At 33.5% G+C, this 10,831-nt stretch overlaps 1 non-coding gene across 1 annotated transcript; it reads right to left on the reverse strand.

Moving 5' to 3' along the window:
- Window positions 1-9,747: 9,747 nt before the first annotated feature.
- LOC115942045 (U6 spliceosomal RNA) lies at window positions 9,748-9,854 on the reverse strand. The gene has a single exon (XR_004076702.1). It is a non-coding gene; the product is annotated as a U6 spliceosomal RNA (small nuclear RNA).
- Window positions 9,855-10,831: the final 977 nt, after the last annotated feature.

Raw genomic sequence — 10,831 nt, forward strand, 5'->3', positions numbered from 1 at the left:
CCCCAACTAGTGATTAATGGTGACAGTTCAACAAGCACTCTAAAAAAATATTTTTATGGTTATCAATTTGAAAGTGACTTGGAAATATGTATCAATAATGTTTTCAATAATTTTTTAAAAAAGATTTATTGATTTACTTTTTAGAGAGAGAGAGAGCACATGGCGGGGGGCGGCTTGGGACAGAGGGAGAGGGAGAGAGAATCTTAAGCAGACTCCATGCTGAGCTCAGAGCCCAAAATGGGGTTTGATCTCAGGACTCTGAGATCACGACCTGAGCCAAAATCAAGAGTCAGACACTTAACTGACTGAACCATCCAGGCTCCCCTTTCAATACTTTCTTAACCAATTTATTTTATAAAATTGTCACAAAACCTGATTTATATAGCACAAAAGACAAAAATTATGGACTACAGATTCTTAACTATCTTTTGATTCACACATTTTCTTGAGAACCTTATGAAAAAAGAGATATTCTCACCAGAAAAATGCACAATCACACTAAATTTTGCAGTAAATTTCAAGTATCAGTTGTTCCCCTGAAGCACAAATCTGGATCAATTTTAATTCTCTCTTTTCTTTTTATCTATTTCTCTCTATCTTTCAGTGAGGTAGATTGGGGGCAATGCAAAATTAAAAAATAAAATTCTGAGAAATCAAGTAAACAGTTTAATAAAATTGCCTATAATGATCAAGAATGTTTATCCCAGGAGGTTGAAAGTTAGATTTGTTAATAAAACTCACCACATCAAAAGGACCAAGAACATAAATAAAGCAAGCTCAAACCAATAAAATACCAGTGATAACTCCTAGAATTTGAGAGGGAAAAGAGACATTTTGAGGCAACTGATTCAAAGTAACACACAATTTGATATCAATGATTCAGGTAGGGGTGGTGAGAAAAATTTGTATATATATTGACAAAAGTATACAGATGGGCATATTCGGGTAACATGGATTTGAACTCATGATCCTGAGATCAACACCTAAGCTGAGATCGAGAGTCAGATGCTTAACTGACTGAGCCACCCAGGTGCCCCCAGGTATCTGAATTTAAATGAGCAAATTCAGATAATATATGGGGTAAGTACATGGCAGGCAGATAATTAATACACACTGATCTGATTTTTAAAAACCACCAACCTAAGAAACTAACGAATATAGACTAAGAACTTCTGACATTTAAATCAGAAATTTTTTTCCTTGAATGATATTGCTAAAATTAGTAACTTGATACAATGAAACAAAAAATAGAAATCTGTGAATGTTCACTGAACTTTTAATGATAGTTTAAATGCTGTGTAGTCAAAACTATGTTTTCTCTGTGTCTTATTTTACAGCCATCGTGTATTCAGAGTCATTTCCCATTTATATATCATGATTATTGATTCATTTTTCATTGGGTTTGTATGTTTTTCATATTTTAAATGTATTAATCTTGCCATATACTTTTGATTTTCAAAGTTCTTATTCTGATAATAAACTGGTATGTTTCACAGTCTGAATTTGGTGGGGTACAGACATGATAGTTTCATTATTTTCTCGTTTACTGCCTTCAAACATGTTCTCTTGGACCTCTCTTCTTTCCAGTAATTTTTAGGTATTAAAAAGAATATTTTTCTCTAAGTGAATTTAAAATTTCATTCTTGTGCCAAAATCTGATTTTCTCCTGTACCATTCTTTCTCATTCTAGCTCAGATCTAATCTATGACTCAAGAGACCTACATTGAAGGAAGATAATTTGTTCTGTTCTTTCCCCCCTCTTTCTTCCACACACTGTTATTTTTATTTTTGGCTTTCACAGGCTCAAGTAAAGGGGATGGAGAACTGTATGAAAGAGACCAAAGGCATGTTACCAGGTTGCACTTTGAAGTCTGTGTATTCTTTCATGAATTATCCTTAGTCATTTTAATGTAGCCTGAAGTTTCTTCCTTTATGGGGGCAGACCACTGACAAATGATCATGTTCTATTTTTGTTACATGTTCAGTTGGCTCACGGGAAATCCATAAAAATGTTCTTTCCATGTCAAACAGTGAAAGTTCAGGTTCTGTCTTTCTAACCTGATGTCTCTCTGATTGTGTCCCCTATCCCTCAATGCAAATAAAAACCTGGTGTAGATCCAAACTGTTCTGAATAAGCAGTTTTCCATTCAAGGCTGTTCATCCCTTCTCCCAGGGAAACTTATTTTGTACTCTAGTTGTTCTCTTGGCTTTCCTATCTCTTGGCCTAAGAAGACAGTAACAGTTTTCCTTAGGATGACGGTACATGACTCCCATAGGTAATCTATTTCAAAACACCTTCTTTAAGTAGTTCTCTCTTTTTTTCATAAAACGATGATGAGTGATAGAGTCATGGTTTAAAGCCAATTGGACCATTTCTTAGTAAATCCTACAAAACACACCATTAACTTCCTGGTACCTGTCTATAGAATACAGGAGAAATTAGAGTTTGTTAATCTCAGTTTTGGATCTCTACCTACAATTCTGAGACAATACAAAATGTTCCCTTTATACTATTTTTGCAGAAAATCATACTTTTTGTTATGTTAAATTACTCAAAACAACTTTTTAGAAACTCTCAATCTTTCTATACAATAAGATGGCCACCATTTTTGTCTGCAATCTAAACCACCTCTTGGACTACTGATACCTTATGTTATGAAAGGGACAGTCTCAGGCCACGTGACACTATTCACCTCAAGGTCACACCTGATTGAATCAGAATGAATCAATCCATGATTTGGGCTGAAAAAATAGATTCTTTTTCTTAATACTTTAAATGAAGAGATAAGGGAAACCAAGTCAATCTGATGTATGATGTGTTGAGCACATAAATACAAAGGAAATATCCAATCAAAACACATGAAAGCTATAGAGCTTTAGTGTTTCTATAGACAAAAGTAGAAAGATTTCTTCACTGAGATGAATGCAAAAATAAGTTGTCAGGATAGGTGGAATTTTAAAAATGCAGAATGTGAAAAATGCATTCAGGCAGTGTTACTAAAATACTTCCTGGAGAAAAGAATAGTTATGCTAATTAGGAAAACTGGACATGTACAGATGTGAAGTTTGGACAGTTTTAATTTAGAACATTCTTTAAAATAAAGGTGGCTACTCCCTCTTTGATCTTTGTGTGATGAAGCACAATTCTGGAGTGCTCTTAAGATAGCCCTAGTTAATGAGGTTCACAGTTTACTAAGATTCTTTAATGCCAGTGAAAATATGGGAAACAATAACCCAACACCCGATTTTTCAAAATTACTGCCCCTAATTATTTCTAATTCTATATTAATTTCTAATTCTAAGTGTTAGGCTGTTTATCTAATACTTTCCCTTTGGTTAAATAATCAGCCATTTGGAAAGAGAGTATTAGCATTAAGTTTATTGAAAAAAAAAAACTGGCACAAGAGCCTTTGAAGAATCATATAATGGAAGACTATTATCTCTTCCTTTGGTGCTGAATAATGCAGAAATAGTACCAGTAAAACAATGAGCAAAAATTTCGTCTTGGTTTAATTCACTATAATTCAATCAACTTTAAATTAAATAACAAAGTTATCCAATCTTGTATAATGGTATAAAATCTATACAAAAATGAAGTTGGGGATTGAAATAAATGAGTCATTATTGCCTTCTAAGATAGTCTGTTTTATTAGAAGTCAAACCTCAGAATTCATTTCGGCATACCTTTATAAGACTGTTTCATTAAATAAAGTATATATAAGTTGCTTTTTAAAAACATAATTAGGTCAGCTCTCATATTTAGAAATTGATAGTCATTGGGACATCCTTACAAGAAAATTAATGGCTTTCCTCGGACTTATAAAGAAATTGAGTTTACAAGGAGAACTACCACCCTAAAATATGGAGATATAGGTAAATACAGAGAATCACTACTGAGATCTGCTTATCTGGAGCAGAAGCCACTGAGCCACAAACAGATAGGAACATATATTTAGTAATTTTGATGAACTGCTAGAGACCAAGAGTGGATAAGCTTAAGTGTGAGAAACTCTGAAGGCTGCAGTCTTATTCTTAGGGGATACCACACCCATGGTTCCACCCATCCCAATGTAGGCCCCCTGCAAGTTCCAGATTCTCACAGTGAAGATCTCAGAAAGATCCCTCCATTTGGATCATCAGAATCAGACTCAATATAACAGAGATGTTGGAATTATCAGACATGGGATTTTAAAGAAAACTGGGATTAATATGTTAAGGGCTCTACTGAAAAAAATGCATAAAGAGATAGGCAGTATATACAGTAAATCTCTAAAAAGAAATGAAAAGAAATGCTAGAAGTAAAAGAAACATTGTAACGGAAATAAGAAAGAATCTGTGTGTTTAAAGATAGGACAATAGAGAATTCCAAAGGACAAAAAAGAATGAAAAAAACAGAACTAATACCTAAGAACTGTGGGATAACATCAGAAAGGTTGAACAAGCATACAGTCGGAATACACAAATGATAAGAAAAAGAAAGCAGAGCAGAAGAAATATTAAAATGATAATTGCTGGGTGTCTGGGTGGCTCAGTTGGTTAAGTGACTGCCTTTGGCTCAGGTCATGATCCCAGGGTCCTGGGATCAAGTCCCACATCGGGCTCCCCCTGCTCATTGGGGAGCCTGCTTCTCCCTCTGCCTGCCACTCTCCCTGCTTGTGCTCTCTCTCTCTCTCTCTGTCAAATAAATAAATAAAAAATCTCTAAAAAAAATGATAATTGATTAATGGCCAACACTGAACTTTCCAAAATTATTAATGGCCAACAATGAACACTGAGTAATGTATACAATTTTTGAATCACTGTATTGTACACCTGAGACTAATATAACACTGTATGTTAACTATACTGGAAAAAAATAATGACCAACAAACCACAGATCCAGGATGCTTGGAGAACACCAAACAACAGCAATAACAAACAAAACCCACATCTAGGCATATCATATTTGAACTATAGAAAACTAAAAACAAAGAAAAAATATTCAAAAACTTAAAAAGAAAAAAAAAACCTTATTGATTGGGAGAAAAAAGTTAAGAATTATAGTACCTTCTCAGAATCCATGCAGGCAAAAAGAGAATGAAGTAAAATATTTAAAGTGTTGAAAGAAGAAAAATACCTACCAACATAGAATTTTCTGTCTAGTGAAATTATCTTTCAAGAGTAGGGGAGAAATAAAGACTTTCTCAGAATAACAAAAAGTCAGGGGATTCAACACCAGCAGACTTGCCTTAAAAAATGTTAAAAGAAGTTCTTCAGGCAGAAGGAAAATGATATAGATCAGAAAATTGAATTTACATAAAGAAAGTAAGAGACTAGAGAAGAAATAAATGAATGTAAAGTGAAATCTGTTATTTTTCTTATTCCTAGTTTATCCAAATATAACTGTTTGAATAAACAATAGTAGAAATGTATTGGGTGACTACAGCATTTAGATAAGTGAAATGAGTGACAGCGATATCACAAGGGATGGGAGGCAGGAAATGGAAATACTCTGTTATAAGGTGCCTGCACTACACATGGAGGGGTATAGTGTTATTTGGTGGTGGGCATAGAGTCATCCAAAAATGTTTATTATAAACTCTTGTCAGCATAGAACAACAATAACAAAATAACAAAAACAAGATCTAACTATATACTGTCTTTAAACCAACTTTAAATACAAAGACTCACATGGTTAAAAGTACAGAGACAAAGACATATCATGCCAACACTAATCAATAGAAAGCTGAAGTATCTAATTTCAGACAAAACAGTCTTCAGAATAAGCAGAATTATCGGGGATGGATTAAAAAGCACAATGCATAGGAGTAAAGGGTTCCTTTCTCCCAGAAGGCATAATGAATGATTCTAAACATGTATGCATCTAACATCAGTGTGTCAAAAGACATGAGGCAAAACTAATAAAACTGAAAGGAGGAAGAGACTGATTTTCTATTATATTTGAAGAATTCAGCACTCCTTTGTCAGTAATTGATACATCAAACGGGCAAAAATCAATGAGGATGTAGACAACATGAGCAGCACAATCCATCAACTTTATCTAATTGACATTTATAAAATACTCTATTTAGAAACAGCAGAATACACATTTTTCTCAAGCTCCTGTAGAAAATTCCCCAGGGATAGAGTACATTTTTTGCTATTAAACATTCTTTAACACATAAAGTTACACACACACACACATACACACACAGTATATATAATACATTTATATATGTATATAGAATCTTCTCAGAGTGTGATGCACTCCATCTAAAAATAATAACAGAAAGATAGCTGGAAAATATCCAAACATCTTGGCATTATACATCACATTTCTAAATAATTCAAGGGTCAAAGAAAAAGTTTCAAGAGAAATTTAAAAATATTAAAAGAAAATAAAAATACAGCTTATCAAAATTTGTGGGATGCAGCTTAAGTAGTGCTTAGAGGAAAATTTATAGCATAAATTAGAAAAGAAGGAAGATCTAATACCCATAACCTAAGCTTCAACATTATGAAATTTAAAAAAGAAGAGAAAATTAAACTAAGGTAGGCAGAAGAAATAACTAATAAAAATTAGGGCAAAAAAGAAGGCATCAGGTACAGATTTTTTTCTGATAAATCCTACCAAACTTTTAAGGAAGAAATTATAATTAATTCTTCATAATCTTTTACAGAAAATAGAAACAGAAAGTTTAATTTAATTTAGTTAAGCCAGCAGTGTCCTAATATCAAGTCCAGATAAAAACATTAGAAAATTATGTACCAATATCTCTCATGAAAATAGAAGCAAAATATTAACAAAATGAATTCAGCAATATGTAGAAAGAATAATACATCATGATTAAGTGGGATTCCTTATAGAACTAGAAGGCTTCTTGAATAATCAAATCAATTAATATAATTCATCATAATAACAGACTAAGAAAAACAATATAATCATATCAATAGATTCAGGAAAAGGGATCAATAGATTCAGGGAAATTTCAATACCATCCATGATAATATAATAAAAAAAAATATAAGAGAACTTCCTTAATGTAATAAAAGAAATGTCAATATCTATAGCTAACATTTAACTTAATGATGACATGATGACCACTTACCCTCTCTGTGAGCGAGGTGAGGATATCCTCTTTCACCACTTCTAAACAACCTCATGCCAGAAGAACTACCTAATTACAATAAGAAAAAGCAATAATTATACAAATTAGAAGGGAAGAAAAAAAGTGTCTTTATTTGGAGATCATATGATTATCTATGTAGAAAATCCTAAAAACTACAAAAAAAAAATAACCTTCTGAAACTAATAAACAAGTATAGCAAGACTGTGGGATACAATGTTAATATACAAGTATCAATTGCTTACCTACAAGCCAGAAATGAACATTTGGAAATTGAAATAAAAAATGTTTATAAAAGTACCAAAAAATAAAGTACTTTTATACAAATCCAAGTAAATATATGTATGATCTATATGCTGAAAACTACAAAACAAAATGATAAGAAAAAATAAAAGAAGAACTAAATAAATGGAGAGCTAATCCATGTTCAGGGACTGGAAGATTCAGTATTGTTCATATAATAATTCTACGCAATTTGATCTGTAGACTCAGCACAATCTCAACCAAAACTCCAGAAAACTATGTTGTAGAAACAGAGACTGATTCTAAAATCTATATGGAAATACAAAGGTCCTAGAATAGCAAGCAACACGGTATGGAAGAAGACCAAAGTTGGAGTACTCATAATAACTAATTTTAAGGCTTCCTACAGTAACTAAAACACTGTGGTATCAGTAAAATAATAGGAACACAGATCAATGGAAGACAATAGATAGAAACCAAATCACACAAAATAATGAACTGTTGACAAATGCACAAAGGCAATTCAATGGAGAAATGACAATCTTTAAACAATTAATGCTGAAACAATGTAGGTCTAAATGTATAGAAAAGGGACCTAGACACAGGCCCTACACCTTACACAAAAATTAGCTCAAAATGGACCATAGACTTAAATGTAAAATGCAAATGTATATAACTTCAAAAAAAAAGTAGGAGGAACTCTAGGTAATTGGGTTTCATGATGAGTTTTTAGTTATAACACCAAAAACATGCTCCATGAAAGAAAAAAATTGACAAATTGGATGTTATTAAATTTGAAAACTTCTACTCTGCAAAAGTCACTGCTAAAAGAATAAAAAGACAAGCTATAGACTTTTGTCTTTTGCCATTTGTCATTAGGAAAATGAAAATTAAGAGATAATATACATCTATTAGAATGGTTAAAATCCAAAAACAAAACAAACAAATGAACAAACTCCTGATGATATCAATTACTCTTTTTTTTTTTAATTTATTTATTTGACAGAGAGATAACACAAGTAGGCAGAGTGGCAGGCAGAGGGAAAGGGAGAAGCAGGCTGTCTGCTGAGCAGGGAGCCTGATGTGGGGCTCGATCCCAGGATCCTGGGATCATGACCTGAGCCAAAGGCAGCCGCTTAACCGACTGAGCCACCCAGGCATCCCGATATCAATTACTCTTAAGTATGCAGGGCAACAGGCACTCTTATTCATGCTGGTGGAATACAAAAGGGTAAAGCTGTTTTGTTTTGTTTTTAAGATTTATTTATTTGATAGAGAGAGAGAGGGAGAGAATCCTCAAGCAGACTCCCAGTTGAGTGGAGCTTGATCCCAGGACCGTGAGATCATGACCTGAGTTGAAATCAAGCGTTAGCCGCTTAACCAGCTGAGCCACCCAGGTGCCCTGGTACAGCTACTTTGGGTGACAGTTTGACATCTCTTAAAAATCTAAGCATAATCTTACTATATAGCCCTGTTATAGTACTCCTAGGTATTTCCCCACTTGATATGAAAAACTGCATGCAAAAATTTACAACTTTATTCATAAGCAGCAAAAACTGGAAGCAACCAAGGTGCCATTTAATAAGTAAATGGATAAACAAGCTGTGTACATTCATACAATGGAATTCTATTAAGCTATAAAAAAAGAATGAGTGGGGCACCTGGGTGGCTCAGTTGGTTAAGTGTCTGACTCTTGGTTTCAGGTCAGGTCATGATCTCAGGGTCATGATATCAAGCCCCCAGTCAGGCTCCACACTCAGCACAGAGTCTGCTTGAGATCTTCTCCCTCTGCCCCTCCCTTTGCTTGCGCTCTCTTAAAAAAAAAAAAAAAATATGAATGAGCTATTAAGCCACACAAAAACACTGCTAAATCTTAAATGCATATTGTTAAGTGAATGAAGTCAGTCTGAAAACGCTACACATTGTATGATCCCATTAATAAAACATTCTGAAAAAGCAAAACTATAGAGATGGCAATTAAATCAGTGATTGCCAGGCATTTGGGAAGGAAGAAAGGTTGAATCATGAAGTACAGAGGATTTTTTTAGGGTGATAAAACTATTCTGTAAGATACAGTAATGGTGGATACATGACACTATGCAGGTGTCAAAATCCATGGAACTTTAGAGTACAAAAGGCTAAACCTAATATCTACAAATTTAAAACATTTACAAGTTTAGGTTATCCCAAGAAGAAATGTGAACTGTGACAAAATGATCCAACTGTATTATAAATTTGTGAAATAATCTCACTGAAGGGGGTGGGAAAAATGTGCTCATCAAAGTAATTTTGGAAATGAATATAGACTAAGACTAAATGCAAAAGAAATTACACAGGAGACTTATAGTCTACTTGTTAAAATTATTTTCCATGGGTTAACAATTTTGTTTTTTTTTTTTTAAATATGGAATGCTTCACGAATTTGCATGTCATCCTTGCGCAGGGGCCATGCTAATCTTCTCTGTATTGTTCCAATTTTAGTATATGTGCTGCCGAAGCAAGCACTGGGTTAACAATTTTGAAACCTCTTTATGTGTATGTTGGAATTGACCAAATGAATAAATGGATAGCGGAGTGTGGAAGCCAGGTTTCTCACTGTTGGACTATGTGGTTACAAACGAGCAAGGGAAGAAGCTAGAATGATCTATGTGGTAATGGGTTAGAATTGAAGACATCACTATGAACTCATATTTAGCTTAATATAGATACACATGAATACATACAGAAATATTTATAGATATGTGTAGACAGAGAATGTAGTGGAAGTTAAAATCAGAACTATACCACAAATAATTTGTTCCTATTGAATTGTGACAATGCCTAAGATTAGACTTCGGTAAACAAAGTCATGTATTATTTAGAAAACTGAAGATGAAAAATCTTTGACCATTTGAACAGATGGCTATCTGATAGATGTTGATGTCTGATAATTATAGTCCAGATTTTTATAGTCAGAGCGAGCATATGAGTTAAATAAGCTCCCTTGCAGAATGAAGTTTGAACAAGGTATATTCTAATTTGGGCCTGGTTTATATTACATGAGCAGTAGTATAATAATTAATCAGTAGTAGCAAATTAATAAAAATAGTGAGATAATAGGATATTAAGCAATTATTTGAGAACTTATTTAATATCTGCATACTATTAGATTATGAGCTCCATATTAACCACCACATCTTTAGAACCTATCATATGGCCTAATAAATAGAAGGCACTCAATGATATTTATCAGATAACTGAATGAACATTATAGGTATTTGTCAGGAAAAACTGGACTGCTCTATGGTAACAAACAGGCCCCATATCTCACTGGCTAAAACAAAACCTTCACTTAATACTCATGATGAGTTCACTGCTGATTTGGCAACTCTCAAGGCCAGTTGTCATCCATGTAATATTTCAGCAATTGAGGTTGTTTAAGTATTGTAGATCCATCACCTCAAAAATGAGAACTTCTCCCTGATTAACACAGTGGGAGAAAG

This window comes from Leptonychotes weddellii, chromosome 14 (genome assembly GCF_054177405.1).
Source record: "Leptonychotes weddellii isolate Sample4059 chromosome 14, ASM5417740v2, whole genome shotgun sequence".
Classification (NCBI taxonomy): Eukaryota; Metazoa; Chordata; class Mammalia; order Carnivora; family Phocidae; genus Leptonychotes; species Leptonychotes weddellii.